Source organism: Triturus cristatus, chromosome 4_2 (genome assembly GCF_964204655.1).
Source record: "Triturus cristatus chromosome 4_2, aTriCri1.1, whole genome shotgun sequence".
NCBI classification, from domain to species: Eukaryota; Metazoa; Chordata; class Amphibia; order Caudata; family Salamandridae; genus Triturus; species Triturus cristatus.
In genome coordinates, this window is record NC_140586.1 from 935,819,302 (window position 1) to 935,843,416 (window position 24,115).

At 48.0% G+C, this 24,115-nt stretch overlaps 1 long non-coding RNA gene across 1 annotated transcript in view; it reads left to right on the forward strand.

Annotated features, from left to right (window-relative positions):
• LOC146838962 (uncharacterized) overlaps nucleotides 1-24,115 on the forward strand; it is a 218,502-nt gene that overhangs the window by 148,733 nt on the left and 45,654 nt on the right. Inside the window, exon 2 of the long non-coding RNA XR_014960753.1 lies at nucleotides 9,675-9,747. This is a non-coding gene — a long non-coding RNA (uncharacterized LOC146838962). The remainder of the gene's footprint in view (nucleotides 1-9,674; nucleotides 9,748-24,115) is intronic.

Here is a 24,115-nt window from a genome sequence, read left to right on the forward strand (position 1 = left end):
GTCAAGACTGATTTGCATATGGCTGGGTTTAAACTGGAACGGCATGGTGAGCAAAAAAATGATGGATTTAGACCCAGATCTCTGTACTGGGGTGAATGTATAGCATTGTTCTGCATTCTGTCCATCAACTGTTGTTTTTGCATTTGTCACCCCTGTGGGAAGGGTATGCCCAGACGTAGGTCCCGTGCTCTCCATGCCACTGGAATCAAGCTATCCTGGCTGAAGAGGGGTGAAACCCCGAAACCGGTCCTAGGATGCTTGTTTCCAGTCCAGGGAGGACCTGGCTTGGCAGTTCGGGCTGGACTGTTCCCATGAGGCACAGGGTCAAGACTGATTCGCATATGGCTGGGTTCAAACTGGAACAGCATGATGAGCAAAAAAACGATGGATTTAGGCCCAGATCTCTGTACTGGGGTGAATGTATGACATTGTTCTGCTTTCTGTCCATCAACTGTTGTTTTTGCTTTAAGTGGCAGGAGCATGCTTCTTAGGCCTGCCTGATGTGTCTGTTCGGCTATTGTTTCGTTACGGTGAGTTTTATTTTTCTACGATCATAATGAGGCATCTTTTTAAGGGGTGTCCTAGGACACAGAATGTGCGAGGATCTGAATTGGGCATTGTTGCATTTTAAGTTCATATCACTTTAATTGCCTGTATCTTGTCTTTACTATTGGCATGCGCTATGTTATCTTTTGTTGTGCATTCCAAGTTCTATTGGCTTGCGGAGTGAGGGATAAAGCCTGGACTCTCCTTAAATCCTTCCTCTCAGACAGATGCCAGACAGTCTCACTGGGTGAGTTTGTTTCCAAGCCTTTTTCGCTTCCATGTGGGGTTCCTCAGGGGTCTTCCCTGAGCCCTACGCTCTTTATTGTTTACGTATCCTCTTTGGCTCCTTTGATTGAGTCTTTCGGCTTTTGTTTAACATCTTATGCCTATGATACCCAAATTGTGATCTCCCTTCAACCAGGGCAGGAGAAGGCATCGGGTGAGAGGCTTCATGATTGTATGGGAGCAGTGGGAGGCTGGATGACGCAAAACTGCTTAAAGCTGAATGCTTGCAAAACAGAGATGATCCTGTTTGGGAATAATGCTAATCTCTGGACTCCTAGTTGGTGGCCAGAGGCCATGGGGACTCTTCCAGTACCCTCCAGGAAAGTCAAGAACCTGGGTGTGTTGCTGGATGCACATCTTGACATGCGTGATCAAGTGAATGCCGTGGTCTCTGCTACCTCCTATATCCTCAGGACCACGAGGAAAATGTTGTCTCTTTTGCCGGCAGACTGTAACCGTACAGTGGTTACGGCCTTGATTATGTCAAGACTAGACTATTGTAACAGTCTTTATTTAAATATGCAGGAGCGCAGTTTACAAAAACTCCAGATACTCCAGAATTCAGCAGCCAGGCTGCTTATGGGAACCTCGAAATTTGCATCTATCTCGAGCTCAATAAAAAAACTTCACTGGCTGCCTGTAAAAAAGCGAATCCTCTTTAAATCCCTTTGCTTAGTTGTCCATGCGCTCCAGGACACAGTCCCACTTCATCTGAAACAACAATTTCAGTGGTATATGCCTGGAAGATCGTTACGCTCGTTAGGAGCAAGACTAACTGTAGTACCCACCACAACGAGAGCTAGATGGGGAGGCAGAAGTTTTTCCGTTGGGGCAGCTAAGGCCTGGAATGAGCTTCCTTTTAGCTTAAGAAACTCTAAGGACCTATTCGCATTTAGGAAAGCGCTCAAAACATGGCTGTTTTAATTCTTCTGGCCGGAACCGTCAGTTAGGAGGACTGTAGCAAGCGCCAGGAAACCTTAGGGTAAGTGTTCCAGTAAGAGACTCAGTTGTACCTGGAGTCTTCATCTGGATGAATGTACTGCCGTGCTGTCTTTCAATAAACTAATTGAAGATTTACCTTTTTATGGATTTTAATATTGGCGACGAGTAAGAAACCTCTCCTGTCTGTATCAGCACAGGAACGGAGAGTTTAAAGAGCCCACAGGATTTGAAAAGAAAAAAGAGGAATTTTAAAATTATTGGATTTAAGAAAAAGAGGAAGAAGAAAAGAAGCATTCCTGACCAGCTAACAGAACAAGAGGAGATTTACCAACGCATTGGTACTGGGGAAGGATGTGCTGAATTTACGCAGAAGTGAAGGATTGTTTAAAAATAAATATACAGTATCGAATGGTGGGAGGGAGCGATCGGCGTATCCTAGCAGCGTTGAAGCAAGAACGCGGCAAAGGAAGAGTTCTGTGTCCTGGCATCAGTGCGAGCATAAACATGCGCATCAAGGGTTACGTCCGTGTGTAAGGACGTACGCTGACGTACAACGCGGAGTGGCGGCCATTTTGAGTTGCCATTAGCAACCGATGCACAGAGTGAAAGACCCTACAAGTGGTGCTGCGCGATCGTAGTGGAAGTGTTGTTATTAAAAACATCGTTTTGAAGCGGAGAGGAGGTTAGAAAGCAAAGTCACATGGTTTTGTGAGTAAACTCTGGTGGGCATATAATTTTCTTTGAAAATAAACATCGTAGCAGAAGGAATATTTTTCAAGGAAAGAAACGTTTATTAAGTTATTATCCTAAAAAAGGTATTTTTTTTATTTAAAGTGCTGAAGAAGAAATCACAGAGGGCAGATAAAGTAAAGGAAATTTTGGAGAATATTAATAACTAGTAAAAAATAAATAAAAAAAATGCAGTTTGAACCACCAGGAAAGTTTCTACAGAATAAGGGTGATCCACCTTTACCATGGACAAGGTGGAAAGAAGTTTTTAACATACATGAAGGCGATCGATGGTGAATGCATGGGCGCAGAAAGGAAAAAGAGCATACTATTGCACTGTCTAGGATCAGAAGGACAAGACATTTTCAGAGCACTATCACAAGTCACACCACAAATAGGAGAAGAGAATGTAAATGTGTGTAACGAAGCTCTACAAAGGCTTGAAAAGAGGTTTAAACCAACTACCAGCATTGCGCTGAACAGATTTAAGTTTTACACAAGGGCGCAAAAGGAGGATTATCATTTGATGATTTCTTAACTGCTTTAAGATCTTTATGTGTTCATTGTAAATTTGGCATGATGGCTGATGAAATGATAAGGGATCAGATAATTGTGCACGTTAGGAACAAGAAGGTGCAAGAGAATTTGTGGGTGATGGGTGATCCTAGTCTATCTGAAGCAGTAGCTAATGCTAAAGCTGTAGAACAATCTGAGAGTTGGATGCAAACGGTTAGGCAAAGTACGAAGAAGAGTGAGAGTGTGGAAGAGGTTTGTGCTATAAAGAATAATACTGGAAGCAGTATGGAGGGTCGCAGTAGCAAGCCAGAGGTGACACAAAAGAGGTTTATAAGTAATAGATACAACAATAGTAATGTGTTTCGAGGTAACGGGAGTTTGGGAGGTCAAAATTCATGTTATAGATGTGGAAGTAGAACACATTTGGCATCTTTCACGGGCTGTCCTGCTATTAATAGAGAATGCAGAAAGTGTGGAAGGTTGGGTCATTTTAGTACTGTTTGCAGAGACAATAGGAGAAGTAATACAGCCACGTCTGTTTCAGGCTCAATTTCGACGATCAATGGAAATGAAATGATTCACAGTGAGGTTGAAAGGAAAGAAAGTCATGATAATTCTGAGTGTGAATCTATTGTTAGTAAAAGCGTTGATGGGAAAAATGAGATTTTGCTTGAATCACCTAAATGTAAAGTTAAAGTGTTTGGGGTGGAATTACAGCTCATGGCTGATTCAGGATCACCTTGGACGATAATATCAAAACAATATTTTGAAGAGAAATTGTCTGATGTTTGTAATGGGAAAACATTACATGCTAGTGATGAAAGTTTTGACGGATCAAGAATTGATATGGAAGGATACTTTAATGTTACCTTGTTGTTTAAAGGAAGATGTGCAGATATTAAATTGTACATTGCTGTGAAGGGTGTAAATGTGCTAGGATGGCGTGATCAATGGAAGCTTGGGATTATTCTCAATCCACGATCTTCAGAACCAGTCACATTAGGGGATAATGTTTCAACACTAAAAGTGGGCGTTTCAGATTCTAATGACAAAGTTAGGAATTTAGTTAGTAAGTACAAAAATGTTTTCAGTGATAAGTTGGGAAGATTTCAGAATTTTGAACATAAAAAGGCAAACGCACATCCAGTGGTGCAAAAATTAAGGGGGGTACCCATTAATGTGAGAGAAGAACTTAGGGACATGTTGAAAGAACTTACCAATGAAGGAATAATTGAAAAAGTTGAATCTTCTGAATGGGTTTCACCCATAGTTTTAGTACGCATGTCTGATTAAAAATTGAGGGTGTGTGTGGATCTGAGAGCTTTAAATTCTAATATTGTTATTGATTGCCATCCTCTTCCAAATATAAACGAAGTGGTATCTATGCTGGAACGTGTAAAGGTATTTTCAACATTGGACCTAAGGTCTGCGTATCATCAGATTTGTCTTTCTGAAGATTCAAAAAACCTAACGGCTTTTATAACTCCCCAAGGATTGTATCGTTACACTAGGATGCCGTTTGGTTTGGCGTCAGCCGCATCGGTTTTTCAAAGAGTTATGTTCAGGATGTTCAGAGATATTGATCATTTTGTTAAATGTTTTCAAGATGATATATTAATCTTTTCGAAAAATGAGGCAGAACATACTGTACATTTAAATGAGGTCTGCAGTAGGTTAGAGAAGCATGGTCTCAAACTTAAGGAAAACAAATGCAAGTTGTATAAGAAGTCAGTAGAATACTTAGGACATACTCTATCAGGGGATGGCATTGTTCCAAAGAGATCGAACGTGGATGCAATTGTTACTGAGTTTTGCGGGAATGTGCGAGTACTATAGCAAATTTGTTAATAACTTTGCAAGTAAAATGGAACCATTGAGAGAATTACTTAGAAAGAACGCAAACTATATTTGGTCCAGTACTCAACAGAAAGCGTTTGAAGATATCAAGCAGGAGATAGTGTGTGCACCCACCTTGAAACCTTTTTGCTTAAAAAAAGTGCATTATCACAGTAGATGTAAGCCTATATGGTATTGGTGGTGTACTTTTGCAAAGGTATGGTAGAGAAGAATGGAATGTGGCGTTTGCTTCAAAAACGCTCAATGAGACAGACAGAAAGTATGCTGTGATAGAAAGAGAACTACTTGCTTGTGTTTGGGCCATTGAACACTACAAGTACGGGGTAGTAAATTCACGTTAAGGACGGACCATATACCATTAGTGAACATCCTTTCATCCGGTGGAGGGTGGAATTCTACTGCTAGAATTACTAGGCTTTCATCTAGGCTTCAAGAATATAACTTTAAGACGGAGTATGTACCTGGGAAGAAAAATGTGCCAGCTGATTTTCTTTCAAGGTTACCTTGTGTTCAAAATGGAGTGAACGTTGTCAAAGAAACTGATTTTGTACTTACCATCTGTGACATCATGCCTGCACAATTTCATGAGATTAGTGAGAACCTATGGGAAGAGTGTGTCAATAAGGATAAGGATTGGCTAGAAATTAAAAAATATATTATGGAAGGATGGCCCAACAAATAACAGATTAGACCTGAGTTATTACCTCTGTTCAAGGTCACAGGAGAACTAGAATTTGAGGGAGATTTTCTTTTTAAAAATTGTAAATGTATTCCCCCGAAAGGAATGCACGACGTTATTCTTAAAATAGCTCACAAGACTCATCCTGGCATCTCATCTATGAAACGCCTAATCAGGAAATTTTTTGGGTAGCCCGGAATTGACAAATTTATCGATCGCATAGTCAGGGAATGTTAATTATGCATGTCTAGTGAGAGAATGCTCAGTGTTAAAACCCCTCCTTTAAGAATGGTTGAATGGCCCAAAGAACCGTGGCAAAAGTTAGCTTTTCACATTTCTGGTCCTTTTAATATACTGCCAGAAAACTTTAGATTTGCGTTGGTTTTAGTAGATTACCATTCAAAGTGGCCGGAGGTATAATTTGTGATCAAAATCACCACGGAAGTTGTTTTAAATTTCTTAAAAGAAATATTTGCACGTGAGGGATGTCCCTCGTGTCTTGTCACTGACAACGGTGTACAATTTACTTCATCAGAGATGAAAATATTTGTAGGTGAATGTGGCATTAAACATGTTTTCACTTCCTTATATGGACCACATGAAATGGTCCGGTTGAAAGATTTAACAGGGTTTTAAAGGATTTTATCGTTGAATCTTTCAAACAAGGGAATGTTTGGTTGAGTAGAGTTAGAGAGAAATTATGGTTATATAGAATAACTTCTCATACCACAACTGAAGTCAGCTCTTTCAAATTGTTGAAGGGAAGAGGGCCAGCCTCTAAAATTTGCCCATGGTGGTTTAGACAGAAGTGTGTTAAAAAAAATCTAAGCAGGGAATGTGTAAAGGACATTGCTTTTAGAGTGGAGAACAAACAACAGAAAACTTGTGCTTGGTTTGATAAGTGGAAAACTAAAGTACCATCTTTTAAAATTGGTGATTGGGTTAGGATTTTAAAACCAGGCATCATCAGCAAGGGTGCCAGCAGATTTGGAAAGGCCATCCAAGTTAAAAGAGTTTTTAGGAACTCTGTTGTCACTCAAGCTGGTATGGTATAGAACATTAGAAGGGTTGCCAGATGTCCACTTAGTGTGCGGGCCGATTTACCAACAAGCTCTTCCAGTGAGTCAGAGCATAGTAATGAATGTAGTGCTGGTACCTCTGGTGAATCCAACAATGTGAATAAAGATGATTTTGTTTTTTCTAAAGTTAGAACCTCTAACCGTTTAAGATATTTTCCCAGAAAGTTAAATGACTATGTTTAGATTTTCTTTCTTTTCCCAATTGTAGCTTTTGCTTATTTTTTATTTTTTTTATTTTATTAAATGAGGGGGATGTGTTGTATTTTAAGTTCATATCACTTTAATTGCCTGTATCTTGTTAGGTCGAGCCTAGAACAGCGCATGCGCTGTTGCTCGAATTTTTGTAAGGGGATTTTCAAAGTGCTGCAGCCGCTGACCTAAAGCCTGCATGCATGTGCGCGTGAACGCGCGCAGCCGCCATATGTCTCCGTCACGGGTACTGTACTTCATGAAGGCGCTACATCAAGATATGCCAAGAACAGTCCTCACCTGCCTCGTTTCACAGTCCAGTATCTCCACCTTCATTCTTTGCCTCTTCCTGTTATTCCCCTTTTTCCAGCCCATTCTTCAGCCACTCGTGTTTGTAAAGAAATAGATGCTTGTTTCTATTTCTTTACTTTTGCTATAATCGGGCACCGGCGCTTTACTTTTAGTGTTAAGAATAAAGCACCGGTGCCGCTATTATAGCAAAAGTAAAGAAATAGATGCTTGTTTCTATTTCTTTACCTTTGGTATAACCGCGGCACCGGCGCTTTACTTTTAATGTTAAAAATAAAGCGCCGGTGCCGCGATTATACCAAAGGTAAAGAAATAGAAACAAGCATCTATTTCTTTACAAAGAACAAGCATTGGCATAGCCAATAGGTCTCACTTTTGGGACCTTATAAGTATTTATTTATGCAGCACAATTTCTTTGGTGCAACAACAACTGTTGCATGGCTAAACACTTACAAGGTCCCAAAGGCGAGACCTATTGGCTATGCCAATGCTTGTTTTTACTATTGGCATGCGCTATGTTATCTTTCGTTGTGCATTCCAAGTTCTATTGTAGATCTTTTTGTAAGTGTTCCAGTAAGAGACTCAGTTGTACCTGGAGTCTTCATCTGGATGAATGTACTGCCGTGCTGTCTTTCAATAAACTAATTGAAGATTTACCTTTTTATGGATTTTAATAGGCATTATGTGCAGCAGTACATGTCAGTAATGGGTACCTGGACTTAACCCCTTGTATGCTCATGATGAGCTGGGCTCGTCATGAGCATATAGTCGCCGTGTGCTCATGACGAGCCCAGCTCGTCATGGCACCCACCCACGGGGGAAGCTCTGGCGCTCCCCCCATGGGTGATCGATCGGCGTATTTGTTCTGGGGAAGGCAGGGGAAGACCATCCCCTGCCTCCCCCCGCACCCTCCCCCTCGCAAGGCGCGCTGACGTCATTGAGGGTTCCCTAGGATCACCGACGCGCAGGAAGCCATTTGCTTCCTGCGCGTCGGTGAACTCAGAGGTGAGTTTTGAGGCTGATGGGGGAATTTTGCTAAAAGAGACAGCGAGGGAAAGGAAAGGGTTTTCCTTTCCCTCGATGCCTCTTTTGTGCATTCCTGCTGCACGATCGTGCGATCGTGCAGCAGGAATGCCCACTAGGTTGCTCCCCCTTTTGGGTGGCAATATTTACTTGCTTTGTGTGCCCCCCGAGGGGGGGCAGACATTTTTTATTTAATTTAAATCCGCTGTTATTGTAATGTAGTGGGGAGTGGCCTCTTAGGCAAGGGCCACTCCCCTTTGGGGGGCAATATTTACTTGCTTTGGGCAGACATTTTTTATTTATTCAAATCAGCTTTAATTGTAATGTAGTGGGGAGTGGCCCCTTGGGCAAGGGTCACTCCAATATGTGTGGGCCATTTTTTATTTTTTTATTTATTTTATTATTTCAAAAGTTTTATATAGCGCTAGCTTGACCCGTAGGTAGGTATAGCGCTTTACATATATACTGTAAAGAAAAACAGACTGAAATTGCATTACATAGCAGGCAGTAAGGAAGCAAAACCAGGGATAAAAAAGTTTTTCTGATCAACAGAGGTCAGTAAAATACCAGAATCACTTCAGCATTCTCTAGTTTTCAGTCCATAGAAATTGTTATCCACGAGCACCCATAGCCAATAATAATTTTAAAAATCTTGTATTTTAAGTGATATGACCACCGAAGGCCCAGATTTTATATTAAAAACAGAGCTTTGGACTAAACCATTTCCAGCTGAAAGGCAATATTTCTCCCCGTGTGTTCCAATATTTGGCGTGTCACGCAGTTTGGTGCTTGCTTTTCCTCCATGTCAAAGAACAGCAGATGTTTCAGGGCGCAGGCTAATGTGCTGCATAGCTAAGTACATATAAGGTCCCAAATGCGAGACCGATTGCATTGCAAATGCTTGTTTAATGTAGGGCCCACTAGGCCACCAGGGAGTTATTTGTGGAGAGTGACCCCTTGGGCAAGGGTCACTCTCCATTTGTGGCTGCCCCGCAGGGGGCCAGATCGCCATGTTCTTTTAAAAAATTGGGCCCACTAGACCACCAGGGATTTTTTTGTGGGGCGTGGCCCCTTGGGCAAGGGTTACTCCCATTTGGTAAGCATTAATTTGTAAGTTTCTGCCACCCTGAGGGGCAGATCGGCTGATTTGTTTTTCTGTAGGTCCACTAGGCCAGCCGTTTTTTTTTTATGTTGGGGAGCGTCCCCTTGGACAAGGGTCGCTCCCCTTTATGGGAGGATGATTGTGGTCATTTCTGCCCTCTTTGGGTGGCATAATAGCAGTATGTTTTTAGGCCCATCTGCCATCTAGGGGGGCAGAAGCCACTAGACACCTGTTTTAAAAAAAAAAATTGTGTTTGGCAGTGGCCTCAAGGGCAAGGGTTGCTCCCCTTTTACGGGGGTGAATATTTTATTTATACTATTAGGCCCACCTACCCCTTAGCTTGGCTAGTGGATTGTGTGTGGACTGGTGCATTATTTGCATATGTGAAAGTAATGTTTTATTCTCCTTTTCATTCTAGTGTAAAGCTTTTGATTCCTGTTTTCGATTTCGACAGTGGTGTTCTGCAGTTTTGCGCAGTTGCATTTTTTTTGGTAAGAAAAACATTTTTGTTGTATTTTCTCCAAATGAGTATTTTTGTCATGTATGGATGAATTTTTTTGTAAGTGGTGTAATTTTTTTTTGTTGAAAATTCTTTTTATTGGCATTTGATAATTTAAGCGTACATACATCATGTTTCGCATAGATGACTGTGATTCATAACTAGCAGAGTAGACCATCATCAATATAGAGAGTACATTTACATCTTATTCAGTGTGGATGCGGTCTGTGTTGTAGCAGGTCTTTGCCAGTAAGAAAAACTGGGGGGAGAACTAAACTGGGATGTGCCATGGGGTTCTTAGTGTTTGGGCCAGGCGTATACTGTGGGTCCGTTATTGCCTACTCGACAGTGCAGCTACTACTCGCCTAGGGGGGAGCGGGTGCGTGGGTTGATGTGGGGGGCCGTTGAGGGTGACAGACGGGCGAGGACGGACCCGGCGGGTCTAGGAGTGGCGCAGAAAGTCGTGGAGGGGGATCCCCTGCCCCGGGAGCCTGTACAGTGTGAGGCTGTACGGTGTCGGGGGTATGGATGTCGATGACCGCGACCTCCGGGGTCTGGGATTGTCTGAATTGGTGCAATAGAAGCGCCCATTCTAGGGAAATTGGGACTTTGCGGATACCTTTGGCTTCTTCCTCGTGGATTGCATCCTCCTCAGCTGCTGCCCATTTAAGAACCGCCCCCACCCATGCCGCAAGTGGGGGACCCGATGGGGCCCGCCAACGCATGGCTATACAGCGTTTGGCCAGCAGGTGGGCTAGGGAAACAAAGCGCATTGGTATTTTGTGTCGTTTCCTCCGTCCGAGAATGCCCAGCGCGCAACCCTCCCAGGTAGTCAGGTGGGTCAGCCCGGTGAGATCTCTGAGCGTCGAGTGGATAGATGACCAATAGGTCTGAATGCCCGGGCAGGTCCAGAACATGTGGGAAAAGGCTGCGTCCCCTGCTTGACATCGAGGACAGAGGAAGGTCGTGTCGGGGTAGAAGCGTTGAAGGCGCGCTGGTGTTAGGTAGGCCCTATGCAGGATGTGAAACTGTATGTTCTTAATCCGGGCGTTCCTGGATACTTTTTTGGAGAATTCTATCGCTCTTTCCCATTCGCTATCATGAAATGGTCGTCCTGCTTCCTCCTCCCAGAGGGCCCGCAGGGATCTTAATAGTGGGGGTGTCAGTTCCCTAATCGATTTGTACAACCATGTGGTGAGATGGCGACCCGGTCCCATTCGTAATATTGTGTGGAGAACTGGGTGTGTGGGGGGTTCCCCCGATGTGAGGTCGGAGTATGGTCGGTAGTGGCTGAGAAGTTGGCGGTGAAGCAAGAACTGGCCTGGGGGCAGGTCATAATCATCCATAAGCTGCCGGTACGACCGGAGCTGTCTTTCTTCAAACAGTACTTCTGCCTCGGCAATGTCTCTAGACGTCCATTCCCGAAGCATGGCAGATGTGAAAAAAAACCCTGTGTCTGGGCCAGCCGACTAGCGGTAGTAATGGTGTGTATGGGGGGCATTCTGGTGCTATGCGATGTATACGCTGAACGCACTTCCGGGCAATGTCTACTAGTAGGGGGTAGGTTCGCGTGGGGCGAGATCCGGGTATGAGTAGCCGGCGTAACTCTGGTATGGGCGTACGACCTGTGGCAGTACATGTTTCGAGTGTGTATCTGTCTGCCGCCAATATGAGAGCCACTGGAGCTGCGATGCCAGGAAGTAGGCTTCAAATAATGGCGCGCCGAGCCCCCCAGTGTCGTGGGTAATTTCAGATTTGCTAGCGCGATCCTGTGCCGCCCCTTACCCCATATTAGAGAACTGAGGAGTGTGTCTAAGTCCTTGAAAAATGAGCGGGTGGGATTACTGGGAGGTTGGTGAAGTAATATAAAAGCCGCGGGACCAGTATCATCTTTGCAAGGGCTACCCGGCCTATCGGGGCCAACGGGAGGCTCTGCCAGAACCCAATGGAGGATCGTATCCCTGCGAGTGCCCTACGGTGGTTACCCTCATAGATGTCGGCTGGGGAATGGTATAAACGAATCCCGAGGTATCGGGGGCGCTCTGCCGCCCAATGTATTTTCCGGTCACCGATCCAGACATCCTGGGAGGAGACGCCTGGATGGAGGGGGTACACCATCGACTTGTCCCAGTTCACTTTCAAGCCCGAGGCCTCCGTGAACTCCATCAGGGCGGTCTCGAGCATGAGGAGATCCGCTGTCACGTCTCGTATGTATATGATGAGGTCGTCTGCGTACAAGGACACGCAGTGCGTGACGTCCGCTAGTGGAATACCCCAGGCTTGCCCGTCCCGGCAGAGCTGGATAGCCAAGGGTTCCACCGCGAGCGCGAACAATAAGGGCGAGAGGGGTCACCCTTGTCGTGTGCCCCTGTGTATTGCAAATTCCGGGGAGATGTAGCGACCAAGGCGGACCCGAGATGTAAGGTTGGTATAAAGCAGGCGAGTGTAGGCTATAAGCGTGGGACCCAGTCCCGCCCGACCGAGGACGGCAAAGAGGAACTGCCATGTGAGGGTGTCAAACGCCTTCTCAAGGTCCAAAATTAGACACATCCCGCCCGAGGGAATCGATCGCCAAGCTGATCCTGGATGTGAAAGAGGCGCCGGATATTGTGAGAAGTATTGCTCCCCGGGACAAAACCACATTGGTCAGGATGTACCAACGGGCGTATAATTTGTGAGTATCTATCCGCTAAGATTTTCCCCAGGATTTTGCAGTCGGCTGTAAGTAGTGTGATGGGGCGATAATAGGCTAGGAGTTGGGGGTCCCAGTCGGGTTTCGGGAATGTCACGATCACCGATGCTCTCATGGAGCTGGGCAGTTCACCAATTCTGAGTGCCGAGTCCAGCACTGCTAATAAACGGGGAGTCAGCAGAGGGGCGAAGGTGGCGTAGTATTCGAGTGGAAACCCGTCCAGGCCTGGGGCCTTACCACGGGCCAGGGCTCGTATAGTGCTTGGAATCTCAGTGGCTTGTATCTTTGCATCCAACCCCTTCTTGTCCTCATCAGAGATCTGGGGGAGGGGTAGAGGGTCTAGGAAGTGGTCGACGGCCCCTGGATCGAGAGATGAGGGGACAGTGTAGACCGCTGAGTAATGTTGGTAGAATGCCTGGAGGATCTCATCCTGGGATTGCACCAGGGTGCCCTGGGGGTTTATAATTGCGGTGATGGGTCGGACTTCAGCATCTTGTTTGGCGAGCCATGCCAGGAGTGTGCCCGTTTTATCACGGTCCTTGTGCATTCGGGTTGCACAAGTCCGGAAATTGTGACGCCGTAGGTCCATGCACGCCGCTTGATATGCTGATTTGGCTTGGGCGACTTGGGTCGCCGTCGCTACCGACTGGTCTGCGGCTTTAGTGGCCGTGGCCAGTCGCTGTTCCGCCTTCTCTAGGGCTTGCTCTATGGTATGTCTCACCCCGACCCTCTGCTGAATACATTCCCCGCGGGCTACCACCTTGAAGCCATCCCACTCGACCAGGGTCGACGATGCAGTCCCCGTATTATGAGTAAAGTAATCTGAAATGCTGTGTTGGTGTTCGTGTGTGAAAACCTGGTCTGTGAGGCATTCCCGTGATAGTCGCCATGTGGGGACAGGGGGGTGCGGGAGTCTCCACTGGAGGCCGAGAAGGTGTGCATCGTGATCGGAAACGACTCTGCCCAGATAATCCGAGTGGCATACTTGCGGGAGAAGCGTTGCGGTGCATAGGAATCGGTCAACCCGGACTGGCTGGTTGTGTGGGATGGAGTGGAAAGAATAAATGCGGGCCTCAGGGTGGTGCAGTCTCCATGCGTCTGTGAGTGACCAGTGTGCAACCCATGCTTTAAATCGTTCGATTTGTCTGTAGGTGGGGGAGTGCGGGAGTGGGGGATGCGATGGGTCCAGTCTCGGATCCAGGATACAGTTATAGTCCCCGCCTAGTATCCAGGGTACATGAGTGAATTGGGCTAGAGAGTTTGTGAGTCGGTCCCAGAATTTATCCTGATCGACATTCGGGGCGTATACACTTCCCAAGAGGATAGCCCTCCCGTCTAAAAGTCCCTCCAGTAGGGCGAATCTGCCTTCGTCGTCCACCACCCGTCTAAGTTCCCGGAATGGGGTTCCTGGGCGGATCCATATCAGTGCCCCCCGGGCAAAACGAGGAGTAGGTCGTGGCGCAGATAAGTCCGCGCCATTTTACTCGCAGTTTGCCCACTTCAGTTGAATTAAGGTGGGTTTCCTGTAGGCAAAGGAGGGACGCTTTCTGTCGCTTCGCGTAGGCGTATATCGCATAGCGCTTACGTGCGGTGTGTAGACCACGTGTATTGAGCGTGAGTATGTTAATGTCTGCGTTGTTTGTCAGCTGTGCCATGAGTAGTCGGGTCTGTGTGTGGGTCGGGTGAGGTGCCCGCTAGGTAGATTATTTAGTGGTCTCCTAGGGATGCACCGCGTCTGGGGGGAGTAGGTAGGTGGGGAGCCTGTCCAATCGGATATTCTGTGACATGAAGCCCCATGGCGGGGTGGGACATGATTGAACCGGGGTATTAACAACGTGTGGGGGTGCGGGAACCTGTCCCAATACATAGGACTCATCGTTTAGGAAACGGTGTGTCCAAACGTCCTCCCGTAACACGAGGGGGGATAACTGCTCTATGTGATAGGGGTGATGGCATGCATGTGCGAGGCCACCCGTTGAGTGGGCATGTAGAAGGAGCAATGCGCGTCATGTGCAGGGTGTCAGCCCCTGTGTTTGAGACAATGGGCATGAGGCGAACATTACATATAAGGATACAGTGTGGCAGTCTGTATGCCTGAGTTGCCTCTGGGTGAGGTAGGAGAGGTCAGTCCGTCCAGCAGCCCATCTGCGGTTTGCCGGGTGGCGTGGGGGAGTGCCGCCAGGTCTGCTCCTGAGAAGGTGCCATCACTGTCGTTTTCGCCTTCTGATGAGAACAGGTGCAGGGGTCGATCTATGGGTTCCGAGGGTTGCGTGGAGCGCAGATCGATTGCTGCTTGCAGAGCCTTAGCTAGGAGTGGCCGGGGCGCCGCGTCAGGCAGGGGTCTCCGGGCTGGCACTCGGTGGAGAAAAAAGCTGTACGGTCTGAGGGCGGGGTAAAGGATTTCAGCCATGTGTCCATGTAGTCTATGGGGTTTCCTCCCTCGATGCCCTGGGTAGCCCCAGCACTCGGATGTTGCAGCGTCTCGAGCGACCTTCCAAGTCGTTAGTGCGCTCCTCCACCGCGGTTAGACGGGTGAGGACCCCCTGGAGCGTCGTCTGGTGTTCTTTCAGCATTGGCTGTATTTCCTCCTCTAGTGTCCGTTCCTCTGTGCGCACCCGGTCAGCCAATTTACGGTGATCATCGCGGAGAAGGTTGACATCTGTCGCCAGGGTACCAAGTCGTTCCTCCATAGACAGACGGGATAGCTCAATGGCGGCGAGGACCTTATCCAGTTTGTCCGAGATTGATAGGTCTGTGGAGGACGCTGTACTGGGGGACCAGGTCGAGGTTTTTGGCATGTTCTCCGGGGCTGCCTCCGGGACCGCTTGGTGTTGCGCAGGCCTTTATTTCCCCATCTTGACTCCACGTGGGGTGGAAGGGCCGGTGCCGTTGGTCAGGTCTCGAGAGCCCGCAGTGGTGCCAGGGGTCCGCGAGGGGAGGAAAGCGCGACGGTGAAGGATGGCGAGAGAGCGGCGCCGGAGAACAGCAGCCCGGGCCGGTATTCTGGGTCTCCCTCCGCAGACAGGGCACAGGAGTCACCAATGTCAGACCTCAGAAGCCACCCGCATGGCGCTTCCAGTTGCTGACCACCCACACAGAGATCACGTCGGCGTCCGATGCTATGGGTGGGAGATCACTTGCGGCGTCCCCGTGAATTGGGGGTGCACTCCACAGGATTCGAGGGCAATCCTCGCAGTGTCCGCGCAGACCAAGTCCCTTCCAGGAGCCCACAACCGTCGGCGAGGCCTGGCCGTGAGTGGTGGGGGAGCTCGGACTCACGTCACATCTCCCCAGAGTATCCCAGTGTGACCACTGTGCCCGGGGTGCCCCCTGCAGGGTGTAGGGCTTGTCGCCACCTCGCGCCGGTGCGGCCCGTCGCGCCGGTCCTCTCCGATCCCCGGGGCCCCCCGGGGCACCAGGGGGCTCTCAGGCGGTCCGCTGTGGGTAGACGGCGGGAGGGTCGACCGGGAGCGCACCAACCCCCCCGGATGCCGCTGAGGAGGCTGTCGCTGTGGCGGTCATGGAGGTAGAGGCCTCACTGATGGTGTAGGAGAGTGTCCGGTGTCCTCTTGGCAGCCATGTTAAGGTCAGGCAGGCATCGTGTGAGAGGGTCGAAAAACCCCCAGGTCGCGCCGCTCCCGCCGGATCCCAGCGCTTCCCCTCAGTCTCCCCAGGAGTCGGTCATGAGAGGTACCTGGGGCTTTCGGTGGCAACGCCAGGATCCACTCCCGGCGGGCGCTCAGTGTCCAAGATGGCGGGTCTGCTTGGGGCGGCGATGCTCATCTGCCTCGCGGCGTCCCGCACCGATGTCCGGGTATGCTCCCAGCTCATCTCGCTCAGGCAGCCGTGCAGGGAAAGCGCAATGCGCCGCTGCCCTCGGTGTCTCCCCCGCTCCGTCTCCGTCTCATTCAAGGGAGCCCCGGCGCCATCTTAGGTCTCGGGCTGCGGCGCTAGCGGCTCCGTCCGGGTGAAGCCTTGTTCCTGCGGCTCAAGACGCGTTAAGGCGTCCACCGGGATCACACCGCCATGCAGGTACATTCTGGTGTTCCCTGGGCCGCCGAACACCCGCTACAACGCTCCGTAGCGCTGCGGAGAGGCGCCCGATCGCGGAGCCTCAGCAATGCATGACCGCCATCGTGGCTGGCTTGGCCACGCCCCGTAAGTGGTGTCATAATGGCAGCTTATTTAGTTAGTGTTTTGTGCGTGGAATTCTTTGCGATGTGTTTTGCATGGTCTAATGTGTAATTTTCTTTTCTCTTTCTTTTTTAGTGGGATATTGTTGATCCATACTGTGTCTGTGCAGAGTAGGTGGTGGTAAATTTATCTGCTTCTGGCAAGTGAGTGGTATCGTTTTGGAGCATATAGGTATTTCTGCTAAAGGTGCATTTTGTTTATTGCTTATTTTACAAAGTGTTTGTTGTTGTTGACTTGTTTGACAAGTTACTGTTATTAGTAAGCAGTATGGCTAGCCGTAGAATGACTGCTCAGCAGGTGGTTGGTATGCTTCTTGAATCTTCCTCTGAGCAGGATTATGAGACTGACAGTGCGTCTGAGGGAGAGGAGGGAGGGGAAGATTCAGGCAGTGAGTTTTCTCTCCACATGGAATCATCGGATGATGAAGGTACTCTCAGTGCAGATGATGCTACTCTCAGTGCGGATGAAGTGCCTGTTTTAGAGGAGGATACTGCTGTGCCGATGGTGCAAGAGGCATCTGGATTGCAGCCTGAGGCTGCTTGGCTTCCTACTAGAAGTGCTGGACTCTGGGTTGATCCAAACATGGTGCAGCCGGTGTTGCCTGCCTTTAGTGGTGATGCAGGGTGTAGAGTGGATTGTGAAATTTTTTTGCCTATAGAGTTTTTTCAGTTGTTTATGGATGATGTATTTTTGGGTGAGATTGTTGAGCAGACTAATTTGTATGCTGAACAGTTTTTGAGGGACAACAGTGACAAACTCAGGCCCCACTCTTGAGCTACCAGGTGGACTCCCACAAATTTGGAAGAGATGAAGAAGTTTTTGGGTTTGACTTTATTGATGGGTTTGATAAGGAAGCCATCCATGGCTTCATATTGGTCTACCAGTCCCTTGATGGCAACGGCCATATTTCCTGCAGTTATGACTCGTGATCGGTATTTGCTTTTGCTACGGATGCTGCATTTTGTTGATAATTCTTTGGCATTGCCACGAGATCACCCTGACTGAGACCGTCATTTTAAGATTCGGCCTGTTCTTGATCACTTTGTAGATCGATTTTCAGAGATCTATACTCCAGGGAAAGAAATATCTATTGATGAGTCTTTGGTCTTGTTCAAGGGCCATTTGGTTTTTAGGCAGTACATCCCTAGCAAGAGGGCACGCTATGGAATTAAGCTGTATATGTTGTCTGAGAGTACGACAGGATATGTTTTTAATTTCCGTGTGTACACTGGTAGGGATTCCACTATTGACCCCCCTGGTTGTCCGTCCACTTTTGGAGTTTCTGAGAAAATTGTGTGGGATCTTGCTAGAGGACTGTTTAACAGAGGCCACCATTTGTACTTTGATAACTTCTACACTGCTGTGCAATTGTTTAAGGAATTGTTCAAAGTGGACTCTTTCGCTTGTGGCACAATCCGCTCTAACCGTAAAGGTTATCCAAAAGAGCTTGTTTCCCAAAAACTTCAGAGGGGACAGTCCAGTTCCCTGCGTAGTGACAAACTACTAGCTGTGAAATTTGTGGACAGGAAGGATGTGTACATGCTGACTACCATCCATGATGAGAGTACTTCACCTGTGGCTGTTTGGGGTCAGATTTCTGAAGTGCGCAAATCTGTGTGCATTTTAGACTACAATAAGCACATGGGTGGGGTTGATAGAGTAGATCAAAGGTTGGAACCTTACACTGCTATTCGTATGGCTTATGTTTGGTATAAGAAGTTGGCCATCCATCTCTTTAATTTAGCAACTTTCAATGCTTTTGTTGTGTTCAAGGAGTGTTCTCCTGCATCAAAATTGACTTTTTTTCAGTTTCAGCAATCTGTGATAGGCAGCCTTGTCGTTGTGGAACAGGCAAGTGTTCCTGGAGTTGGAGTGGCGGAGGATGTGGCTCGATTGAAAGATCGCCACTTTCCTGATTTCATTCCTCCCACATCCTCAAAAGACTTTCCCACTAGGAGATGTAGAGTCTGTTGGCAAAGAGGTACGCGGAAGGAGACTCGTATGTACTGCCATGAGTGTCCTTTTAACCCTGGGCTGTGTGTCCCTGCTTGTTTTAGAGCGTACCACACGCAAAATAATTTTTGGGAGCATCCATGAGTGGTAAAGTGAACTGCCTGGTCTGTATTCTTTAAAAAATGTGATTCTGTTTCACGGTTGGCATTAGTGCAATGTATTTTGTTTCAGATTTTGTGTTAGTAGATTTGCATCTATTTGTAATTTGTTTGCGTTTTTATTTTTGTCTAAAAAAAATCCTAAATGTGATGGCGGTGTGTGTAGGCTGGCGCTTGGCTGGTGGTGTGCGTGGACTGGCGCTTGGCTGGCGGTGTGCGTGGACTGGCGCTTGGCTGACAGTGTGCGTGGAATGGCGCTTGGCTGGCGGTGTGCGTGGACTGGTGCTTGGTTGGTGGTGTGTGTAGACTGGCGCTTGGCTGGTGGTGTGCGTGGATTGGCGATTGGCTGGCGGTGTGCGTGGATTGGCTGGCGGTGTGCGTGGATTGGCGATTGGCTGGCGGTATGCATGGTTTGGCGATTGGCTGGCAGTGTGCCTGGACTGGCGCTCGGCTGGCAGTGTGTGAGCAGTGACTTGCTGCTGGTCACTACACACACTGCTAGCTGAGTGCCACTCCACGCAATCCATCAGCTTGTGTGGTTGCTGTGTCAAGAATGTGGGCGTGTGAAAGTGATGGACCCTTGAATGGTGCTGTCTGCTGGTGTGAGTGTTGTAATGTGATGGGCCCGCGGCTGGCGTTGTGAATGGTTTTGTATGTGTCACACGTATGAAAGGTGTATGAATGGCCTGTAAAGAGGTTGCTGCCTTGTCGTGGCTTTACAGCTCACGAGCTGTGAGTCAATGGTTCAGTTTCTCGCCCTTTCAATTATTAACAGTGCCGCGATTATAGCAAAAGTAAAGAAATAGATGCTTGTTTCTATTTCTTTACCTTTGGTATAACCGCGGCTCCGGCGCTTTACTTTTAATGTTAAAAACAAAGCGCCGGTGCCGCGATTATACCAAAGGTAAAGAAATAGAAACAAGCATCTATTTCTTTACAAAGAATAAGCATTGGCATAGCCAATAGGTCTCACTTTTGGGACCTTATAAGTATTTATTTATGCAGCACAATTTCTTTGGTGCAACAACAACTGTTGCATGGCTAAACACTTACAAGGTCCCAAAGGCGAGACCTATTGGCTATGCCAATGCTTGTTTTTACTATTGGCATGCGCTATGTTATCTTTTGTTGTGCATTCCAATTTCTATTGTAGATCTTTTTGTAAGTGTTCCAGTAAGAGACTCAGTTGTACCTGGAGTCTTCATCTGGATGAATGTACTGCCGTGCTGTCTTTCAATAAACTAATTGAAGATTTACCTTTTTATGGATTTTAATAGGCATTATGTGCAGCAGTACATGTCAGTAATGGGTACCTGGACTTAACCCCTTGTATGCTCATGACGAGCTGGGCCCGTCATGAGCATATAGTCGCCGAGTGCTCATGACGAGCCCAGCTCGTCATGGCACCCACCCACGGGGGAAGCGCTGGCGCTCCCCCCATGGGTGATCGATCGGCGTATTTGTTCTGGGGAAGGCAGGGGAAGACCTTCCCCTGCCTCCCCCCGCCCCCCCCCCTCGCGTCATCATTGACGCCAGCGCGCGAGGCGCGCTGACGTCATTGAGGGTTCCCTAGGATCACCGACGCGCAGGAAGCCATTTGCTTCCTGCGCGTCGGTGAACTCAGAGGTGAGTTTTGAGGCTGGGGGGGGGGGAATTTTGCTAAAAGAGACATCGAGGGAAAGGAAAGGGTTTTCCTTTCCCTCGATGCCTCTTTTGTGCATTCCTGCTGCACGATTGTGCGATCGTGCAGCAGGAATGCCCACTAGGTGCCAGGGATTTTTTTTCTTTTTTAAATGGCACCATGTTTTTCTGTGTTGGGGGAGCGGCCCCTTAGGCAAGGGTCGCTCCCCCTTTTGGGTGGCAATATTTACTTGTTTTGTGTGCCCCCCGAGGGGGGGCAGACATTTTTTATTTAATTTAAATCAGCTGTTATTGTAATGTAGTGGGGAGTGGCCCGTTAGGCAAGGGTCACTCCCCTTTGGGGGCCAATATTTACTTGCTTTGTCTGCCCCCGGGGGGGGCAGACATTTTTTATTTAATTCAAATCGGCTTTAATTGTAATGTAGTGGGGAGTGGCCCCTTGGGCAATGGTCACTCCCCTTTGGGGGCCATTTTTTAATTTTTTAATTTATTTTATTGTTTCAAAAGTTTTATATAGCGCTAGCTTGACCCGTAGGTTGGTATAGCGCTTTACATATATACTGTAAAGAAAAACAGACTGAAATTGCATTACATAGCAGGCAGGCAGTAAAAAGCAAAACCAGGGATAAAAAAGTTTTTCTGATCAACAGAGGTCAGTAAAATACCAGAATCACTTCAGCATTCTCTCGTTTTCAGTCCATAGAAATTGTTATCCACGAGCACCCATAGACAATAATATTTTTTTTAAATCTTGTATTTTCAGTGATATGACCACCGAAGGCCCAGATTTATATTAAAAACAGAGCTTTGGACTAAACCATTTCCAGCTGAAAGGCAATATTTCTCCCCGTGTGTTCCAATATTTGGCGTGTCACGCAGTTTGGTGCTTGCTTTTCCTCCATGTCAAAGAACAGCAGATGTTTCAGGGCGCAGGCTAATGTGCTGCATAGCTAAGTACATACAAGGTCCCAAATGCGAGACCGATTGCATTGCAAATGCTTGTTTAATGTAGGGCCCACTAGGCCACCAGGGAGTTATTTGTGGAGAGTGACCCCTTGGGCAAGGGTCACTCTCCATTTGTGGCTGTGGCTGCCCCGCAGGGAGCCAGATCGCCATGTTCTTTTAAAAAATTGGGCCCACTAGACCACCAGGGATTTTTTTTGTGGGGCGTGGCCCCTTGGGCAAGGGTTGCTCCCATTTGGTAAGCATTAATTTGGCAGTTTCTGCCACCCTGAGGGGCAGATCGGCTGATTTGTTTTTCTGTAGGTCCACTAGGCCACCCGTTTGATTTTTTTATGTTGGGGAGCGGCCCCTTGGACAAGGGTCGCTCCCCTTTATGGGAGGATGATTGTGGTCATTTCTGCCCTCTTTGGGTGGCAGAATAGCAGTATATTTTTAGGCCCATCTGCCATCTAGTGAGGCAGAAGCCACTAGACACCTGTTTTTTTTAAAAAAAAATTGTGTTTGGCAGTGGCCTCAAGGGCAAGGGTTGCTCCCCTTTTACGGGGGTGAATATTTTATTTATACTATTAGGCCCACCTACCCCTTAGGTTGGCTGGTGGATTGTGTGCATTATTTGCATATGTGAAAGTAATGTTTTATTCTCCTTTTCATTCTAGTGTAAAGCTTTTGATTCCTGTTTGCGATTTCGACAGTGGTGTTCTGCAGTTTTGCGCAGTTGCATTTTTTTTGGTAAGAAAAACATTTTTGTTGTATTTTCTCCAAATGAGTATTTTTGTCATGTATGGATGAATTTTATTGTAAGTGGTGTCATTTTTTTTTGTTGAAAATTCTTTTTATTGGCATTTGATAATTTAAGCGTACATACATCATGTTTCGCATAGATGACTGTGATTCATAAGTAGCAGAATAGACCATCATCAATATAGAGAGTACATTTACATCTTATTCAGTGTGGATGCGGTCTGTGTTGTAGCAGGTCTTTGCCAGTAAGAAAAACTGGGGGGAGAACTAAACTGGGATGTGCCATGGGGTTCTTAGTGTTTGGGCCAGGCGTATACTGTGGGTCCGTTATTGCCTACTCGACAGTGCAGCTACTACTCGCCTAGGAGGGAGCGGGTGCGTGGGTTGATGTGGGGGGCCGTTGAGGGTGACAGACGGGTGAGGACGGACCCGGCGGGTCTAGGAGTGGCGCAGAAAGTCGTGGAGGGGGATCCCCTGCCCTAGGAGCCTGTACAGTGTGAGGCTGTACGGTGTCGGGGGTATGGATGTCGAAGACCGTGACCTCCGGGGTCTGGGATTGTCTGAATTGGTGCAATAGAAGCGCCCATTCTAGGGAAATTGGGACTTTGCGGATACCTTTGGTTTCTTCCTCGCGGATTGCATCCTCCTCAGCTGCCGCCCATTTAAGAACCCCCCCACCCATGCCGCAAGTGGGGGACCCGATGGGGCCCGCCAACGCATGGCTATACAGCGTTTGGCCAGCAGGTGGGCTAGGGAAACAAAGCGCATTGGTATTTTGTGTCGTTTCCTCCGTCCGAGTATGCCCAGCGCGCAACCCTCCCAGGTAGTCAGGTGGGTCAGCCCGGTGAGATCTCTGAGCGTCGAGTGGATAGATGACCAATAGGTCTGAATGTCCGGGCAGGTCCAGAACATGTGGGAAAAGGCTGCGTCCCCTGCTTGACAACGAGGGCAGAGGAAGGTCGTGTCGGGGTAGAAGCGTTGAAGGCGCGCTGGTGTTAGGTAGGCCCTATGCAGGATGTGAAACTGTATGTTCTTAATCCGTGCGTTCCTGGATACATTTTGGGGGAATTCTATCGCTCTTTCCCATTCGCTATCATGAAATGGTCGTCCTGCTTCCTCCTCCCAGAGGGCCCGTAGGGATCCTAATAGTGGGGGTGTCAGTTCCCTAATCGATTTGTACAACCATGTGGTGAGATGGCGACCCGGTCCCATTCATAATATTGTGTGGAGAACTGGGTGTGTGGGGGGTTCCCCCGATGTGAGGTCGGAGTATGGTCGGTAGTGGCTGAGAAGTTGGCGGTGAAGCAAGAACTGGCCTGGGGGCAGGTCATAATCATCCATAAGCTGCCGGTACGACCGGAGCTGTCCTTCAAACAGAATTCCTGCCTCGGCAATGTCTCTAGACGTCCATTCCCGAAGCATGGCAGATGTGAAAAAACCCCCGTGTCTGGGCCAGCCGACTAGCGGTAGTAATGGTGTGTATGGGGGGCATTCTGATGCGATGTATACGCTGAACGCACTCCCGGGCAATGTCTACTTGTAGCGGGTAGGTTCGCGTGGGGCGAGATCCCGGTATGAACAGGCGGCGTAACTCTGGTATGAGCGTACGACCCGTGGCAGTACATGTTTCGAGTGTGTATCTGTCTGCCGTCCAATATGAGAGCCACTGGAGCTGCGATGCCAGGAAGTAGGCTTCAAATATTGGCTCGCCGAGCCCCCCAGTGTCGTGGGTAATTTCAGCTTTGCTAGCGCGATCCTGTGCCGCCCCTTACCCCATATTAGAGAACTGAAGAGTGTGTCTAAGTCCTTGAAAAAGGAGCGGGTGGGATTACTGGGAGGTTGGTGAAGTAATATAAAAGCCGCGGGACCAGCATCATCTTTGCAAGGGCTACCCGGCCTATCGGGGCCAACGGGAGGCTCTGCCAGAACCCAATGGAGGATCGTATCCCTGCGAGTGCCCTACAGTTGTTACCCTCATAGATGTCGGCTGGGGAATGGTATAAACGAATCCCGAGGTA